Below are 13,532 nucleotides of genomic sequence, written 5' to 3'. Positions count from 1 at the left end.
CAATTTGTCCGTTGTTTTTCTTTTGTTACCTGTGCCTTTGGTGTCATATCCAAGAAATCATTGGCAAGTCTGGTGTCATAAAGATTTTGTCCTGTTTTCTTCTAAGAGCTTTCTCATTTTAGGTCTTACATTGATATCCTTGAGTTAATTTTTGTATATGGTGTTGGATGAGGGTCCAAGTTCATTCTTTTGCATGTGGATATCCAGTTTTCCCAGTACCATTTGTTGACAAGAAACCTTTCTCTATGGCATGGTCTTGGCACCCTTGTCAAAAATCACTTGACCATATATGTGAGGGTTTATTTCTGGGCTTGCTGTTCTATGCCATTGGTCTCTATGTCTGTGTTTATGCCAATACCATACTGTTGATTGCTGTGGCTTCGTAGTAAGTTTTGAAATCAGGAAATGTGAATCCTCCAGTTTTGTTCTTTTTCAGGATTGTTTTAGCTATTCTGAGTCCCTTGAGATTCCATGTGAATTTTAGGACGAGTTTTTCTATTTCTGCAAAAAACATCATTAGGATTTGGATAGGGATTACATTGACTCTGTAGACTGCTTTGGGTAATATTGACACTTTACCAATAGTAAGCCTTCCAATCCATGAATATGGGATGTGTGTCCATTTATGTATGTCTTCTTTTTTTTTTTAATTTTTTGTTTATTGCAGTAACATTGGTTTATAACATTGTAAAAATTTCAGGTGTACATCACTATACTCCTATTTCTGCATAGATTACATCATGTTCACCACCAAAATACTAATTACAACCCATCACCAGACACATGTACCGAATTATCCCTTTCACCCTCCTCCCTCTCCCCTTCCCCTCTGGTAACCACCAATCCAATCTCTGCATATGTATGTTTTCTTTAATTTCTTTCTGAAATGTTTTCTAGTTTTTATGGTGCAAGCCTTTCACCTCCTTGGTTAAGTTAATTCTTAAGTTGTTATTCTTTCTGATATAAATGAATTGTTTTTGTAATTTCCTTTTCAGAGAACTCCTGGTTCATGTATAGAAATGCAACTGATTTTTGTGTACTGACTTTGTGTCCTCCTACTTTCCTGAATTAATCTGTTAGATCAAACGGCTTTTTGTGGAGTCTTAAAGGTTTTCTACATATGAGATGACATCACCATCAGAGACCATTTTACTTCTTTCTTTCCAATTTGGATGTCTTTTATTTATTTATTTTTATTGCCTCATGGTTCTGGCATGAACTTTCAGTACTGTGTTGAATAGAAGTGGTGAAAGTGGGCATCCTTGCCTTGTTCCTGATCTTAGGAAAAGCTTTCAGTCTTCCATCACTGAGTTTTGTGTTTGCTGTGTGTTTTTCCTCCTATTCCTTGTTTCTTGAGTGTTTTATCATGAAAGGGTGTTGAATTTTGTCAAATGGTTTTTCTGCATCAATCGAGATGGTCATGTTTTTTCCCCTTCATTTTCTTGATGTTGCATATTACATTGATCGATTTTTGTATGTTAATCTACCCTTGTATATCAGGAATAAATTTCACTTGGTGGTAGTGTATAATTCTTTTAATATGTTGTTGAATTCAGATGGTTAGTATTTTGTTGAGGATTTTTGCATCTATGTTCATCAGGGGTAATGGTCTGTAATTTTATTTTCTTTTAGTGTCCTTGTATAGTGTTGGTATCAGGGTAATGCTGGCGTCGTAAAATGAGTTTGGAAGTGTTCTTTCCTTTTCAATATTTGACAGAGTGTAAGAAGGCTTGTTTTTAAAGCTTCTTTATATGTTTGGTAGAATTCACCAGTGCAGTCATGTGGTCCTGGGTTTTACTTTGTTGAGAGATTTTTTTTTTTAGATTTCTTGAAATATTAGTGACATATAACACATGTAAGTTTTAGGTGTTCAAGATGATGATTTGTGAAGGGATTACCACAATACGGTGAGTTAGCACCTCCATTCCCTCACATAATTAACTTGTTTTTTCTAGTGATCACTTTTAAGATCTACTCTCTTAACAACTTTCAAGTCTATAATATATTATTGTTAATTATGGTCACCACGCTGTACATTAGATCCCCAAAACTGATTGATTTTACAGATAGAAATTTGTGCACTTTGACTTACATTTCCCCCTTTCCCCCACGCCCAAGGTCCTGGCAAACACCATTCTAACCTCTATTCCTTTAAGTTGGGCTTTTTTAGATTTCACATGAGTGAGAATATATAGTATTTGTCTTTGTCTGTCTGACTTATATCACTTAGCATAATGCCTCAAGTTCCATCTGTGTTGTTACAAAATGCAGGATTTCATTCTCTTGCATGGCTAAATAATATTCCATTATATATTTCATGTATATATACATATGTCTGACATTTTCTTTATCTATTTATCCATTGATGGACACATGGATTGTGTCCACGTTCTCAGTTTGTGATTAATGCTGCAACGAACATAGGGGTGCAGATATCTCTTCAGAATAGTGACTTCATTTCCTTTGGATATACAACCAGAAGGGGAATTGCTCATTTATATAGTATTTCTCTTTTTTTTTTTGAGAAATTCCATATTTTTTCCATAGTGACTGTAGCAATTTACATTCATACCAACAGTGCACAGTGTTCTCTTTTCTACACAGCCTCGTCAACACTTGTTGTCTGTTGTCTCTTTGAAAATAACCATTCTAGCAGATGTGAGGTGATATCTCATTGTAGTTTTGATTTTATTTCCCTGATGATGAGTGATTACGAGCATCTTCTCATGTACCTGTTAACCATTTTTATGTCTTCTTTGGAAAAGTATTCAGGTCCTTTGACCATTTTCATATTGTTTTGTTGGTTTCTTTGCTGTTGAGTTGTAAGAGTTTCTTATATACTGTGGATATTAACCCCTTTAGTTTGCCAATTATTTTATTTGCTGTCCAGAAGATTTTTAGATTGATGTCATCTCACTTGTTAAGTTTTACATTTGTTGTTTGCACTTTTGATGTTATATCCAAAAATCATTGTCAAAACGAGTTTCTTGGGGCTGTTTTCTCTATATTTTTTTCTAGTTGTTTTATATTTGCTTTCTTCCATTTAAGTCTTTAGTTCAATTTGGAATTATTTATAGAGTGTTGTAAAATAGGGTCCAATTTCAGTTTTCTTCATGTGGTTATCCAGTTTTCCCAACACCATTTACTATAGAAACTATCTGTTCCCCATGGAGTCTTCTTAGCTGACTTGTCAACTGTTAGCAAAGTGTTATGTGTGTGGTTTTATTTCTGGGCCTTTGATTCTGTTTTATTGGTCTATATGTCTCTTTTTATACCTGTATCATTACCGTTTTTATTACTATAGATTTGTAATAAAATTTGAAATCAGGAATGTGATGCCTTCAGCTTTTTCTTTCTCAAGGTTGTTTTGGTTATTGGAGGTCTTTTGTGGATCCATATGAATGTTAGGATTGCTTGTCCTATTTCTGTGAAAAATGTGATGGGAATTTTAATAGGAATTGCATTGAATCTTGAGATGGCATTGGGTAGCATGGACATTTTAACAATATTAATTCTTCTGATCCACGAACATAAGATATCTTTTCATTTCTTTGTGTCTTTGGTTTCTTTCCTCAATGTCTTATAGTTGTCAGTGTCTAGATCTTTCACCTTCTTGGTTAAATTTATTTATGAGTATTTTACTGTTTTTGATGCTATTGTAAATAGGAATTTTTTCTTTATATCTTTTTTAGGTAGTTCATTGTTAGTGTACAGAAAGGCAACAGATTTCTATATGTTGATTTTGTCTCCTGCAGCTTGACTGAATTCGTTTATTAGTCCTAACAGTTTGGGGGGGAATCCTTAGGTATTTCTCTATATAAAATCATACCGTCTGCAAACAGAGACCACTTTGACTCTTCATTTCCAATTTAGAAGTATCTTATTTCTTTTCATTGCCAAATGTCTCTGGGTGAGACTTGCAGCAGTATGTTGAAGAGTGGTGTTGTGACTGGGCACCCTTGTCTTGTTCTTTGTCTTAGCAAGAAAGCTTTCAACCTTTCACTATTCAATATGATGTTAGCTGTGGGTTTTGTTATGTAAACCTTTTCTTTTGTTCAGGTATGTTCTTTCTGTAACACTTTATTGAGAGTTTTTATCATGAAGGGCTGTTGAATTATGTCAAACTGCTTTTTCTGCATCGATTGAGATTATTTTGTGATTTTTATCATTCATTCTATTAATGTGGTGTATCACATTCATTGATTTGCATCATGTTGAATTTGATCATGTTGTATGATCCTTTTTTTGAGTTCAGATAGTTTTGTTATAATGTGTCTTGGAGAAGAAAGTTTTAGTTTTAAATTTTAGGTTGACAGATTGGCTTCAGGACCTTGGATGTGTAAATCTCTCTCCAGATTTGGGAAGGTGTCAGCTGATATTTTGTTTAAGTAAACACTTTTTTCCTTTCTCCCTGTCTTCTCCTCTGGTACTTTAATAATGCTTATCTATTTCTTTTCCTGGTATCCCATAATTCACACTGCCTTTCCCCGTTCCTATCCATTCCCATTTTTCTTTTTGCTTCTTTGACTGGAGGATTACAAATGACACATCTCCTAGTTCACTAATTATTTCTTGTACACGGTTGAATCTGATTTCGAAGCTCTCTATTGACTTCTTCATTTCAGTCATTGTGTTCTTCAAATCTAGGATTTCTGTTTGTTTTCCCTTAATGATTTCTGTTTCTATAATAAACTTCTCACTTCTTCATGCACTGTTTCCTTATTTCATTTAGTAGTCTATCTATGTTTCCTTAGAATTTTATGAATTTCTCAAAGAAGGTTGTTCTGAAGTCTTTGTCACATAGTTCCTATATCTCCATTTCTTGGTCAGTCATTGGAGTTTTATTCTTTTTCTTAGGTGGTGTCATGGGTTTTTGATTATTCATGATCCTTGTGGCCTTCCACTGGTGTCTGCAAATTTGAGGAAGTAGGCACCTCTTCCACTCTTTACACACTGGCTTTAGCAAACCAAAGCCTTCACAGTCAGCCTATCTAGGGGTCCTGGGTAGGCCATCTGGTAGTGTCCAGGGACAGGCTTGCTGCTGGAGTCCTTGGGCAGCCTGGTACTGGGGTGAGTGGAAAGCTTGGGTCCACAGTATTGTGTCTGGCCCTGGGCACATCTGGGACCCTGAGTTCATGAGTAGCCCCACTGGAGCCTGGTTTGGCAGGTCCTCATTGAGAGCCTGCAGCCACAGGAGTCATCCAGGGTCATGCGAGTTCACCAGTGCTGGGATGAGCTGAGAGCCTTGGTTCACGGGAGCCTGCCAGGAGCCTGGCACCACAAGAGACAGCTTGTGCTGTGGTAGGCCAGAAGTCTTGATTCCTGGGAGCATGCTGGGTGCCTGGGGCCACAGGAGCTGCCTGAGGCTGCAGAAGCCAGCAGGCGCTGGCTCAAGGTGGAAGCCTGGGTTCATGTGAACCAGCCGGTGCCTGGTGTCATGGGAGCTGCCTGGGGCCGCCTGAGTCAGCAAGCACCTGGGTGAGCGGGGGGCCTGGTTTTGTGGGAGCCTGCCAGAAGCCTGGTTCCATGTGAGCTGTCTACGGCTGCTGGAACTGGTAGGTGGTGTGGTGAGCCATGGGCCTGAGTTCCCAGCAGCCACTGGGGAGCCTGGTGCCATGGAATCTACCTGCGGTTGCTGGATCTAGCAAGTGCTGGAGTGACTTGGGGTTTTGGGGGTGTGGGAGCCCACTCGGTGCGCTGGTACAGAAGCTGCTTGTGGCTGTGGGTGCTGCCTGTGACTGCCTGGAGTAGGCAGGAACTTGGGTGAGCTAGGGTCTGGATTCACCAGAGCCCACCAGGAGCCTGGTGCCAAGGACATCACAGGAGCCACCTTGGGCTGTTGAAGATGGCAGCCCCTAGGCTGAGATGGGGCCCTGGGTTCCCAGGAGCCTGGTGGGAGCCTGGTGTCAAGGATGCTGCTTGAGGCCACCAGAGCTGGCATGCTCCAGGGTGAGCCAGGTGCCTGGATTTGCAGAAGTTTACAGGGAGCCAGCTAGGTCCACAGGAGTCAGCCTGGGGCTGGGGCAGGCTGGTTAAGGTCAGGCAGAGTGGAGAAGTCCCTTCTCATTGAGAGGTATTTGATTACTGATTCAGTCTGTTTATTTGTTACTGATCTGTTCAAGATTTCTATTTCTTCATGATTCAGCTTTCGTTGTTTCTAGGAATTTATTTTGTCTAGGTTACCCAATTTATGAGTGTACACTAGTTCAGAATAGTCTCTTCTGATCTTTTTCTTTCTGAAGCATCAGTTGTAATGTCTCCTTTTTAACTTCTGATTTAGTTTGAGTCATCCTCTTTGTTTTCCTAGATATTTTATCTAAGGGTTTCTCAATTTTATTTTTTCCAAAACTCAACTTTTCTTTTATTGATCTTCCACACTGTCTTTCATTTTTTTTCCACTCGCCTCTTGGTGACTTCCATCCTTCTGCTAACTTTGGCTTTCATTTTTTCTTTTGTTAATGTTGTGTGTTGTAAGTAAGGTTGTTTCTTTGACATCTTTCTTCTCTTATAATGTACAAGTTTATCACTATAAACTTTCTTCTTAGTACTACTTTTGCTGCATCCTGTAAGTTTTGGTGTGTTTATTGTTTCTTTCTTTTTTTTTGGTGAGGAAGATTGGCCCTGTGCTCATATCTGCCAATCCTCTTTTATTTTATTTTTTGCTGAGGAAGACTGGCCCTGGGCTAACATCCGTGCCCATCTTCCTCCACTTTATATGGGACGCCGCAACAGCATAGCTTGCCAAGCGGTGCGTCAGTGCACACCCAGGATCTGAGCCAGTGAACCACGGGCTGCCGCAGTGGAGCGCACACACTTAACTGCTTGTGCCACCAGGCTGGCCCCTGTTGTTTCTTTTTGTATGTTTTGAGCTATTTTCTAATTTCCCTTTTGATTTCTTCTTTGATCTACCTTTTTTTGTGTGTGAGGAAGATCAGCCCTGAGCTAACATCCATGCCCATCTTCTTCCACTTTATGTGGGATGCCACTACAGCATGGCCTGACAAGCATGCATCGGTGCGTGCCCAGGATCCTAACCCGGGCCGCCAGCAGCGAAGCACACGCACTTAACCGCTACAGCACGTGTCAGCCCCCGACCTACTTTTAAGTTTAAGAGTTTTTGTTGAACTTCCACGTGTTATGAATGTTCCCGTTTTACTTCTGTTATTGACTTCTGGTTTCATGCCATTGTGTTTAGAAAAGTTACTTGGTATTATTTCAGTCTTCTTAATCTTGTTAAGACTTGTTTTGTGACCTAACACGTGATCTGTTCTGGAAAATAGTCTGTGTGCCCATGAGAAGAGTGTGCATTGTGTTGCTGTCCAGTAAAATGTTCTGTGTGTGTCTGATAGGTCCATTTAGTATTTAATGTTTTCATGTCTGCTATTTCCTGTTTTCTGTCTGGATATTCTATCCACTGTTAAAAGTGGGTCTTTGAAGTCTCCTACTATTTGCAACTCATATAAGTGAGAAGGCTCTTATTTTGAGAATATACAAAGATCCCTTAGAACTCAATTATAAAAGACAAGTCAATGAAATGGGGTAACCAACTGGAATAGACATGTCTCTAGGAAATACATAGATGGCCAATAAGCACAAGATAGTTGCTCAGTATCATTAATTATTAGGAAAATGCAAATTCAAAGCACAGTGTAATACAATTTCATGCTCAAAATGAAGGCTATATTCAACATAATGGAAAAGAACAAGTGTTAGTAAAGATGTGGAGAAAGGGAAACCCACATACATTACTGGTGGGAAAGTAAAATGATGCAGCCACTGCAAAAAACAACTTGGCATTTTCTAAAATCTTAAACCTAGAATTATCATTGACCTGGAGAGGCCCGTGGTAGATATGCCCAAAAGAACAAACTTGCCCATAGACATTCAAAGCAACATTGTTTACAATGGTCCAAAAGTGGAACAAACACAAATTTCTATCCAGTTATCACTGCATAAACCAAATGTGGCCTATTCATAATATAGGATATTGTAAGCCATAAAAAGGAATTAAGTACTGCTACATACTAGGCCATGGGTGAACCTTGAAACATGTGTGCTCACTGAAGCCATCCACAAAGGCAACAGATAACATGATGCCATTTGAACGAAATGTCCAGAATAGGCAAATCCATAGAGGGAGAAAACAGATGAGTTGTTTCCATGGGCTTGGGTTAACAGAAAATAGAGTGTGAATGAGTATGGGTTTGTTTGGGGGTGTTGAAAATGTTCTGGAATTAGATAGTGGTGATAGCCACACGACATAATCATTGTGCTAAAAGCCACACAAATGTATACTTTGAAATGCTTAAAACGGTGTATTCTACGTTAAGCAGATTTTCCACATAAAAATTTTGAATTTTTTAAGTTAATCAGGGTATTGGTTAATTTTAAGTTGGTTAGTACATTTAATAAGTGTAATTAATGGAGTTATTAGGGCTAGAGCAGGTTGTAGCCAAGAGAGTAAACATCCAATGAGGGCTATAGTAACAAATCCTATGATTATACAAGAAACAGTCTAAAATCCAGTCCATTTCCATTGTCCCCAACTTGGAGAGACCAGTCATGAAAATAGGTCAGTGATCTCGGGGGCCTTTGGTATCTTTTCAAAGATTTGGGTAATGTTATGCAATATTTTAACCTCTTGGGCCATTTGGTGGAGGTAGGTTTGAACTTCTGTGTTGATGTACACTCAGCAAGTGGTTCTAGGAAAGGCACCAACCCCTCCTTCCTTGGCCGGTATAGACAGTCTAGGGCCAGGCCATTTTCTAAAACCATTTAGGCGAGAGACTCATGAGACTGTTGTTCAAGGGCTAGGATATGTTCTTATGGAGTTGTTGTCCATGTTGTGTTAAGGTTGCTGATACCTCTTAGTTGCCTCAGTTTCCTGATTTTGTGTGGGTAGGGCCACCACACCTGTGCCCAGTCCAGTCAGTCAATCCTAGTAGAACTGAACACCCAGTGCTATAGGACTGACATTGTTTCTATGGGTTGGTGGTAGCCAGTCAGGGCAGGAAACTCAAGGGACCTGCGACCTGAGAGAAGTAAGCTGAGGGAGAGAAAATAATGCATTGCACAATATAGCCTGGAGAAAGCTGCTCACGGGGTTGGGGAAGAGAGAAGCTCACTGGATGAGAGCCTTGTGATATCAGCCCACAGTGTAACCCAAAAGTGGATGCTCCTTGTGTAAAATATTCCTTAGGTGTCTTGAGGTAAAACCAGTAATTTGCACCCATTCACTGGTTACCTGTGCTATATGATTTCAGGGGGTATGGTTAAAGTGTTTGTGGGCCAAGAGCTATTTGGGCCTGAGCACAAAATCACCAAGGTGGCCTCAAAGGCTACCACAAAATGACCCCTCAAGGAGCAGTTGGGGCAGAAAGTGGGTGGAGCATTTTGAAGGAAGCCTGGGGCAAAGATGTTGTTGTTCGATGGAGTTGGCTACAACTGAGTGTCTCCGCAGGGTAAGCCCTTCATCTGGGGTACAGTATGTGATTGGAGGCCAAGTGACAGACCCTGTGACTCCTGATTCCCAGTGCACGGGCAGCCCTCTCAGCCCACTGGACATAAATGGTGATGGTGTTTGTGAAGCATCTTGATGGCTGTGTGGAAGGTATAGGGGATGTGTGGTGGGAGATGTCATGATCGTGTCGGGAGGAACTGTGTGTGAGATTACGGTGTTGAAGGGGAAGGACTGGAGGCAGGTGCAGTGGGTGTGTGACCAACGATGGTCGGTGAAAGGACAGCTGGGGTGTAACTGGGGAAATCAGGGACCAGCAGAAGTCATGTGTTTAAAACAAGACACTAGGGCCTGCCCAGTGGCTTAGCGGTTAAGTGAGCACGCTCCGCTACTGGCGGCCCTGGTTCAGATCCTGGGTGTGCACCGACTGGCACACCCAGTCCTTGCAAATTTCCCACATGCATTTTACATGCATTTTCTCTTCTTTTGATGGTCGATGAGTTCTAAGGAAACGGTGAAGGCACAGTGAGGAGGAATTGTGGGTTTCTGCATGACTACCTCTAGGAGTGCCACCCCCTCAACCTGAACAACCACCTGGCACTACTAGAAATGAAAGACATCCAATCACCATGGATTGGAAGACTCCTTATTGTGACGATGTCAACATTATCCAAAGAGATCAACCAATCCAGTGCAGTCCTTACCAAAATCCCAAGGATGTTTTGTGCTGAAATAGAAAAAAACCCATCCTAAAATTCTTATGGAATCTCAAGTAAGCCCAGATACCAAAAATAATCTTGAAAGAAGGTACTAAGTTGGAGGACTGATTCTTCCTGATTGAAAACTTACTACAAATCTACAGTATCAAAACTGCATTGTCATAGCATAAAGACAGACATATTGACCAATGGAAACAGAATTGAGAGCCCAGAAATTAACCCTCACCCATGTGATCAAATGATGTTTCACAAGGGTGCCAAGATTATTCAAAGGGGAAAAGCCCTTTCAACAAGTTGTGCTGGAAAATGTGGATATCTACATGCAAAAGAATCAACTTGAACCCTTACCTAACACCATATACAAGGCTTAATTCCCAATAGATCAAAGACCTAAATGTAAGAGCTAAAACTATAATACTCTTAGAAGAAAACATAAGACAAAACTTTACAAGATAGGATTTGGTAATGATTTCATGGATATGACCCCAAAGGAGCAGCCAATAAAATAAGAAAATACACATGCTGGACTTCATGGATATTAAAAAGTTTTGTATCTCAAAAGACATTATCAACAGTAAAAGCACAACTCACAAGATGGGCGACTATTTTTGCAAACCATGTGTCTGACAAGGGCTTAATATCCAGAATAGATAGAGAACTCCTAAACTCAACAACAAAATTCAAACAACCCAAATCAAATTTGAACAAAGTACATGAGTAGACATTTCCTCAAAGAAGATCTGCAAATAACCAATAAGCATATGAAAAGATGCTCATCATCAGTAATCATTAGGGAAATGCAAATCAGAAACACAGTGAGGGCCGGCCCCATGGCTTAGCGGTTAAGTGCACGCGCTCCGCAGCGGGCGGCCCGGGGTTTGGATCCCGGGTGCGCACCAACGCACCGCTTCTCCGGCCATGCTGAGGCCGCGTCCCACATACAGCAACTAGAAGGATGTGCAGCTATGACATACAACTATCTACTGGGGCTTTGGGGGGAAAAAATAAATAAATAAAATCTTTAAAAAAAAAAAAAGAAACACAGTGAGAGACCACCTCACATTCATCTATCAAAAAAAAAAAAAAGATGGCATCTATAAAAAAAAAAAAAGAAGAAGAAGAGGAAGAAAAAGAATAGAACCAGTGTTGGTCAAGATGTGTAGATGTTGGAACCCTTGTGCACTGTCTTGGGAAGATAAAATATATAGTTGTGTAGAAATTAGTATAACAATTCCTAAAAAAAAATTAAAAATATAATTATATAGGACCCAGCAATTCCAATTCTGGGTATATATGCCCCCAAAGAGTTGAAAGCATATTCTTCAAAACATATTTCAACACCCATATTCATAGCATCACTATTCATAATAGCTAAAACATAGAGGCCACCCAAGTATCGTAACTGAGGAAGGGCTCACTGCCCAATGCACCCCTTAGGCCGACCATGAGATACCCGCTCTTGTAGAAGGGAAAAAGCTTTATTACGAGGTTGGCCAGCAGGGAGACAGGAGCCAAAGGTTAAATCCTTCTCCCCAATGGGCAGTTGAAAGGGCTTTTAGGGGCAAAGGAGTGGGTGCGGGAGGTTGGGAGCGGTCCTACGCATTTTGCGCAAGAAGATGTTCATGTTCTGTCATACATCCCACGTTCAAAAGGCAGTGTCCTTAACATGATTGGCAGCGTAGTTCTTGGTCCCCTACGTCATCCTCCAGTCACTTGACTCAAACAGCAGTGACGGTTTGAGTCTTGCCAGCCGTCTTGTGGTCTCACTGGTTCAAACCAGTTGAAACTTGCTCAAGGAGGAAAAACGGAGTTTCTGAAAAACAACTCATGGCCCAAGACTAGATCCTTAGTAAATATATGGAACGTGGCTTAAGAAAGTAGTCTCCAGGGGACCATTGATAAAAGTCCGGTTGGGGCCCCATTTTATTTTGGGCTTGGTTTTGGGCCCGGCTAGGGTATCTGTCCAGGGATGTATGGATATGCAAAATGTGGTATATACATAAAATGGCATATTATTCATCCTTAACAAAGGAAGAGAATTCTAAGATATGGCACACCATGGATGAATCTTCAGGATATTATTCTAAATGAAATAAGCCAGTCACAAAAATACAACTTTGTGTGATTTCCCTTCTATGAGGTTGCTGAAATCGCTAGATTCAGAGAGACAGAAAGTAGAATGGTGTTTGCCAGGGGCTGGGAGGAGGAGGAATGGGGGGTTATTCATGAATGGGTATAGAGTTTCAGTTTTGTAGGATGAAAAGACTTCTAAAGATGGATCGTGGTGATGATTGCACAGCAATATTAATGTCTTCAATACACTTAAAACATACTTAATGTATCTATGGGGCTGATGACTTGTCCTGGCCGAGCACATGCTTGTGCTGTTGCACATCTTACCCCTCACTGTGCAGTTGGGAAACTGGCCCAGACCATGGGAGGTAGTCCGGGTCCCAAAGACTAGACAGAGCTCCAGCGTCCTTGGCCAAGGCTCCGCCCCTTCCCTCAGGTCTCCTTTGGCAATGAGAGGCATTAAGATCTTAGGGGATTGCTGCCCACCCCTCTCCATATGGGGTCATTTTCCTCTCCTCATCATCGCATGTGCACAGGCACCCCCACTCACACTGACTTCTCATGTGGGGGCCATGGAGGTGCAGTCAAGAAAGAGCTGACCCGGAGGAAGTGACAAGAGGCAGGAGGGAGAGAGATTGGAGGCAGCTCTCCCAGGGGACCATGGCATTCGTTCTCCTAGATACATGCCCAGGGGCCCAGAGATGGGCAGAGGAGTCCCTAATGTTCCTAGTTTTCTGCCTGTTCCAGACCCATCCCTGGCCCAGCCTGGGGAACACAGGACTGGGGGCCTGCAGTCCACCTCTGTGGGCTCCCAGAACTGTGATGAGTCCATCCTCCCCTTGTGTAGGCATTGAGAACAAGAGAGAATACCTCAGTGAGGGTCCTCCTGTATAAAATGGAGTGCATCCAGCAGATGACTCCAAGTGTTCCATGTACTCGCAATGTGTCTGTTGGACTAGGTTCTCTGTTGATGACCTACTGTGCTCTGAAACGCTGAGAAGATGCTTTCCACCCACTTGAAATCATTTAGAACTGAGGAGAGTTGGGGGCATGGGTGGATGAGAACTGGGGATAAGGAAGAAGATGCCAGAGCACTGGACCCCAAGTCTAGAGATGAGGGAGAAGACCAGTTCTTGTTGGATCCTCGGGGTCCTCATCTGGAGGCACGGGGGAGTCATTGTCCCGGTTGAGGTTGGATGCCTCAGGAATGAAGAAGACACCTGGTGGGGGACAGCAAGATGGGGGGAAATGTAGGCTCCCGAGATTCACCCCACTCTCTCGAA

The 13,532-nt window shown here is 41.4% G+C and overlaps 1 protein-coding gene across 2 annotated transcripts in view; it reads left to right on the top strand.

Moving 5' to 3' along the window:
* Nucleotides 1–13,532, top strand: part of LOC147915345 (uncharacterized) — a 67,659-nt gene that overhangs the window by 43,543 nt on the left and 10,584 nt on the right. The gene's annotated exons all lie outside the window — the stretch shown is intronic.

This window comes from Ceratotherium simum, chromosome 13, assembly GCF_057802395.1.
Source record: "Ceratotherium simum simum isolate JZ-2026a chromosome 13, ASM5780239v1, whole genome shotgun sequence".
Classification (NCBI taxonomy): domain Eukaryota; kingdom Metazoa; phylum Chordata; class Mammalia; order Perissodactyla; family Rhinocerotidae; genus Ceratotherium; species Ceratotherium simum.
Note: the sequence above shows the minus strand (reverse complement) of the source record. Positions and strands in the feature narration are given on the sequence as shown.